Source organism: Nerophis lumbriciformis, linkage group LG12 (assembly GCF_033978685.3).
Source record: "Nerophis lumbriciformis linkage group LG12, RoL_Nlum_v2.1, whole genome shotgun sequence".
NCBI lineage: Eukaryota > Metazoa > Chordata > Actinopteri > Syngnathiformes > Syngnathidae > Nerophis > Nerophis lumbriciformis.
This window is the reverse complement of record NC_084559.2, coordinates 16,006,030-16,012,029: the sequence shown is the minus strand read 5'-3', so window position 1 is coordinate 16,012,029 and position 6,000 is coordinate 16,006,030.

The following is a 6,000-nucleotide window of genomic DNA, read 5'->3' as shown; positions in this document are numbered from 1 at the left end:
CTCGCTGACCAAAACAAGGAGCTGAAATCTCAGGACTTTTCATTCCGAGGTTCCTAGAAATCCTACCGATCTAAACCGCCGTCTTTTTCTTGGGGGGCTATTTTCTCGGGTCTTGGATATATTAACCATAGTAGCGTTTCATCTTCTGAGATACCCCACGCCCCGACTTGTGACACGACACACAGACTCCAGGCACGAGAGACAATTCTAAACATTCTATGGATTCCACTAATAATAATCTGTGCAAACCAACGACACAAAACTCTCGATAAGAACCTCACGGAAAGAACAAAAGCTGGGTCGGACTAATTAAATATATACTCGTATCCTTCTCTAGATTTTGTGGCTCTAATAAATACTTCTGATAGACATAGACATTTTTTCTGTAAACTATTTACATTAAAGGTGTACATTTCTTCAAAAACAACAGCTATCAAGGCAAAAACCAAAAAAAGGAGAGACTGGGTTGTTTCGGGCAGAATAAATCAACTTAAATCCATTTGGTTCCTGCTGGCAGTTCAAAGTAAACCACACACCAGGGATGGGCATGTTCAGTTAATTGATGGTTTGTGTGAAACTGTGTAAGGACCGGGCCTCGAAGCCAGCGGCAGGTGAGTGGATTGCCCAGCTGGGGCAAGTTATCTAATCACCTGTCGCCTTTATTAGCAGCAGCCGGGCCGAGACGCGGTTGTTGCGAGTTGGAGCCAGAAAGCAGAGACACGCCGGACTGAAAAGTCCTAAAATATATACTGCTGGAAAGCAAACGAGACTTGTGTACGTCAATAAAAGACTTGCTCAAACCTGTATACTGGGGCTCAGGAAAGATCTGTCGGCACCAGGAGAACCCTCACAACAAAGAGACTTTCACAGTGACAACACATGTCCACGTACATTTTCAATTGAAATATTAATGATCAATTTAGGTCTATTCAGGTGTACTGGAGAGGAGGCTACGCCGGATAGTCGAACCTCGGATTCAGGAGGAACAGTGTGGTTTTCGTCCTGGTCGTGGAACTGTGGACCAGCTCTATACTCTCGGCAAGGTCCTTGAGGGTGCATGGGAGTTTGCCCAACCAGTCTACATGTGTTTTGTGGACTTGGAGAAGGCATTCGACCGTGTCCCTCGGGAAGTCCTGTGGGGAGTGCTAAGAGAGTACGGGGTATCGGCCTGTCTGATTGTGGCAGTCCGCTCCCTGTATGATCAGTGCCAGAGCTTGGTCCGCATTGCCGGTAGTAAGTCGGACACGTTTCCAGTGAGGGTTGGACTCCGCCAAGGCTGCCCTTTGTCACCGATTCTGTTCATAACTTTTATGGACAGAATTTCTAGGCGCAGTCAAGGCGTTGAGGGGATCTGGTTTGGCGGCTGCAGGATTAGGTCTCTGCTTTTTGCAGATGATGTGGTCCTGAGGGCTTCATCTGGCCAGGATCTTCAGCTCTCACTGGATCGGTTCGCAGCTGAGTGTGAAGCGACTGGGATGAGAATCAGCACCTCCAAGTCCGAGTCCAAGGGTGGAGTGCCATCTCCGGGTTGGGGAAGAGATCTTGCCCCAAGTGGAGGAGTTTAAGTACCTCGGAGTCTTGTTCACGAGTGAGGGAAGAGTGGATCGTGAGATCGACAGGCGGATCGGTGCGGCGTCTTCAGTAATGCGGACGCTGTATCGATCCGTTGTGGTGAAGAAGGAGCTGAGCCGGAAGGCAAAGCTCCCAATTTACCGGTCGATCTACGTTCCCATCCTCACCTATGGTCATGAGCTTTGGGTTATGACCGAAAGGACAAGATCACGGGTACAAGCGGCCGAAATGAGTTTCCTCCGCCGGGTGGCGGGGCTCTCCCTTAGAGATAGGGTGAGAAGCTCTGCCATCCGGGGGGAGCTCAAAGTAAAGCCGCTGCTCCTTCACATCGAGAGGAGCCAGATGAGGTGGTTCGGGCATCTGGTCAGGATGCCACCCGAGCGCCTCCCTAGGGAGGTGTTTAGGGCACGTCCGACCGGTAGGAGGCCACGAGGAAGACCCAGGACACGTTGGGAAGACTATGTCTCCCGGCTGGCCTGGGAACGCCTCGGGATCCCCCGGGAGGAGCTGGACGAAGTGGCTGGGGAGAGGGAAGTCTGGGCTTCCCTGCTTAAGCTGCTGCCCCCGCGACCCGACCTCGGATAAGCGGAAGAAGATGGATGGATGGATGGATAATTTATTTTTTATTCAAGAAAATGTTTTTAATTTATTTATCTTATTTTATTTTATTAATTTTTTTAAGTACCTTATCTTCACCATACCTGGTTGTCCAAATTAAGCATAATAATGTGTTAATTCCACGACTGTATAAATCGGTTGATATTGGTATCGGTTGATATCGGTATCGGTAATTAAAGAGTTGGACAATATCGGCAAAAAGCCATTATCAGACATCCCTATTAAACATGCTTCACTAATTCGAGTATTTGGTGAGCGTCGTTTAGTCCTACTAATTCTGGCGGTCCTTGAACTCACCGTAGTTTGTTTACATGTAAAACTTTCTCCGACTTTCTAGGACGTGTTTTATGCCACTTCTTTTTCCGTCTCATTTTGTCCACCAAACTTTTAACGTTGTGCGTGAATGCACAAAGGTGAGTTTTGTTGATGTTATTGACTTGTGCGGAGTGCTAATCAGACATATTTGGTCACTGCATTAATGCAAGCTATCGATGCTAACATGCTATTTAGACTAGCTATATGTACATATTGCATCATTATGCCTCATTTGTAGCTATATTTGAGCTCATTTAGTTTCCTTTAAGTCCCTCTTAATTCAATTTATATCTCATGACACACTATCTGTATGTAATATGGCTTTTAATTTTTTGCAGCTCCAGACAGATTTGTTTTTGTATTTTTGGTCCAATATGGCTCTTTCAACATTTTGGGTTGCCGACTCCTGCACTAGAGTATAAGTCGCACCTGCCGAAAATGCATAATAAAGAAGGAAAAAAACATATATAAGTTGCACTGGAGCCCGGCCAAACTATGAAAAAAACTGCGACTTATAGTCCGAAAAATACGGTACTTATTACTATCAGGCATTTACACCTAAAACCAGTAGTTTCAACTAAAAACCACATGGGCTTCTCCAAGGGGCGCCGCAAGGATGAGGGGCAAAAAAAGAATGATATTCGTACTGGATATGGGTGCCCTCTCCAGTGGAGATACCGGCGTTCTCAATAATGCTAACATGGACATTTTAAAGTGAGCTTGGGTCTCACAGAAAATGGTGAGAGGAAGACTCAAATCTTTACATCACTTCCCCCTTAGAACTAAGTGCTATGGGCAAGTGTTAAAAAACATTATCCCGAAGAATTTGGACGTTGCTTGGGTCTCGTTACGTCATCTCCCCTTGCCAAAAAGACAATTGTGACGTTCACATTTGCTACTCTTTGAGTCATTTGGAGCAGTACAGCATAAGTAGGCTATGTGCTGAGTACTGAAAAAAAGTAGGCTATAGGGGTGCTAAAAAAATAAAACTAAAAAAATCGATTTGCATCCAAATCGCGATTCTTATTCATTCCGATTCTAAATCGAGTCGTCATTTTCAAGAATCGATAATAATAATAATAATAGATTTTATTTGTAAAAAGCACTTTACATTGAGTAAACAACCTCAAAGTGCTACAGTGTATTAAAAAATTTTTTTTTTAAAGATAATAAAAAATAAAAATAAATAAAAACTAGAACAGCCAAATAGCTAAACCTAGTATGCATAAATCTAAAAAAATGATTTTTTTTTTTTTTAAAATAAGGGTTTTTAAGCCTTTTTTAAAAGCATCCACAGTCTGTGGTGCCCTCAGGTGGTCAGGGAGAGCATTCTATCGGTGTTGGCCCTGTGATGAGGTAGCGATTTGTCTAGGGTGTACCCCGCCTTCTGCCCGATTGTAGCTGAGATAGGCTCCAGCACCCCCCCGCGACCCCGAAAAGGGACAAGCGGTAGAAAATGGATGGATTTAAAAATAATACATTTTTAAAAGGACGTTTTTTAAAGCCAGCTCCACGTGCGTGTACATCATATGTCAGCAGCCAAGAGGAGCTTTTTTTCCCCCCCGTAACCTGTTTTATTACCATTTTATTAATTATTCACCGATTAATCGCTTTGAATCGAGAATCGCTTTGAATTCTGAATCGATTCTGAATCGAATCATCGCCCTAAGAATCGGAACTGAATGCCTCGTGAGATGTTGCAAGCGCCCTATCCCTAGTAAACGACGCACAAACGCGTACCAGCACCATCTTTGAGAACAACCTGCTCAGCAGCCTAGTGGTTAGAGTGTCCTGCCCTGAGACTGAAAGGTCGTGAGTTCAAACCCCCGAGTCATACCAAAGACTATAAAGTGTCTGCTTGGCACTCAGCACAAAAGGTTGGAATTGGGGGTTGAATCACCCAAATGATTCCCGAGCGCGGCTGCTGCTCACTGCTCCCCTCACCTCCCAGGGGGTGAACATGGGGGTGGGTCCAATGCAGATTCACCACACTGAGTGTGTGTGTGAGACTATCAGTGGTGCTTTAAGTTTAACAACACAACGATGTGAAAATGTTGTCTCATTTTCAGGCTGTTTGCGTGAGGTGACTTCAACATATTCCACTGCACTATGAAGTAACACCACAAATGACAAAAATTGACCATGATTTGAGTGGCATGCCCATCCCTTCCAGACTTTTCTTCTCGTAACGACACAGCAGGAACATCGACATTGCTCGCAAAAGAAAACCAGCGCTGGCTTATCCGCTCTACATAGTGGAATGTGCTCCAGCCTCTCCGGTGCTGTCAGATAGGTAGACTTTAGTCAAGACTTAGTGGACAAAACTGCACCAGCACCACAAGTACGCCTCGTGGCTGCTGTTACATGTGACCTCTATCATTCACAGACTCAGACATAAAGACACACACACATTAAAAATACAACCGTCATCAGAGAGCGGCAAAAGGCGTCAACCCTTCACCCACACTCCAAATCCTCCAGAGTCCAAGTGTGGACCAAAAAATGACAGGGGAAAGACGCCTTGGTCGTGAGGCTCATGTAGCAGTTCCCTGTCAAGTCTATTTTTGTTTTTGAAACAAAACTCTTCCCCGCTGTGCAGCGTCTTTAAACACCCTCTCTGACATGTCAACATCAACATCACAGAGGGCCTTTAGGTTCTGTCAAGATATGTTTGGAAACGTAGACTGACCCAAACAGTCAGTCTGACTGGACAGCAAGGATCCATGGAGTGTGTGTGTGTGTGTGTGTGTGTGTGTGTGTGTGTGTGTGTGTGTGTGTGTGTGTGTGTGTGTGTGTGTGTGTGTAGAATCTCATGGTGGTGTGTGTGTGTGTAGAATCTCATGGTGGAGTGTGTTTGTGTGTAGAATCTCATGGTGGAGTGTGTGCAGAATCTCATGGTGGAGTGTGTGCAGAATCTCATGGTGGAGTGTGTTTGTGTGTAGAATCTCATGGTGGAGTGTGTGCAGAATCTCATGGTGGAGTGTGTGTGTGTGTGTGTGTAGAATCTCATGGTGGAGTGTGTTTGTGTGTAGAATCTCATGGTGGAGTGTGTGCAGAATCTCATGGTGGAGTGTGTGTGTGTGTGTGTGTAGAATCTCATGGTGGAGTGTGTGCGTGTGTAGAATCTCATAGTGGAGTGTGTGTGTGTGTGTAGAATCTCATGGTGGAGTGTGTGTGGGTGTGTGTGTGCAGAATCTCATGGTGTAGTGTGTGTATGTGTGTGTGTGTGTGTGTGTGTGTGTGTGTGTGTGTGTGTGTGTGTGTGTGTGTGTGTGTGTGTGTGTAGAATCTCATGGTGGAGTGTGTGCGTGTGTAGAATCTCATAGTGGAGTGTGTGTGTGTGTGTGTAGAATCTCATGGTGGAGTGTGTGTGTGTGTGTGTGTGTGTGTGTGTGTGTGTGTGTGTGTGTGTGTGTAAAATCTCACGGTGGAGTGTGTGTGTGTATGTAGAATCTCACGGTGGAGTGTGTGTGTGTATGTAGAATCTCATGGTGG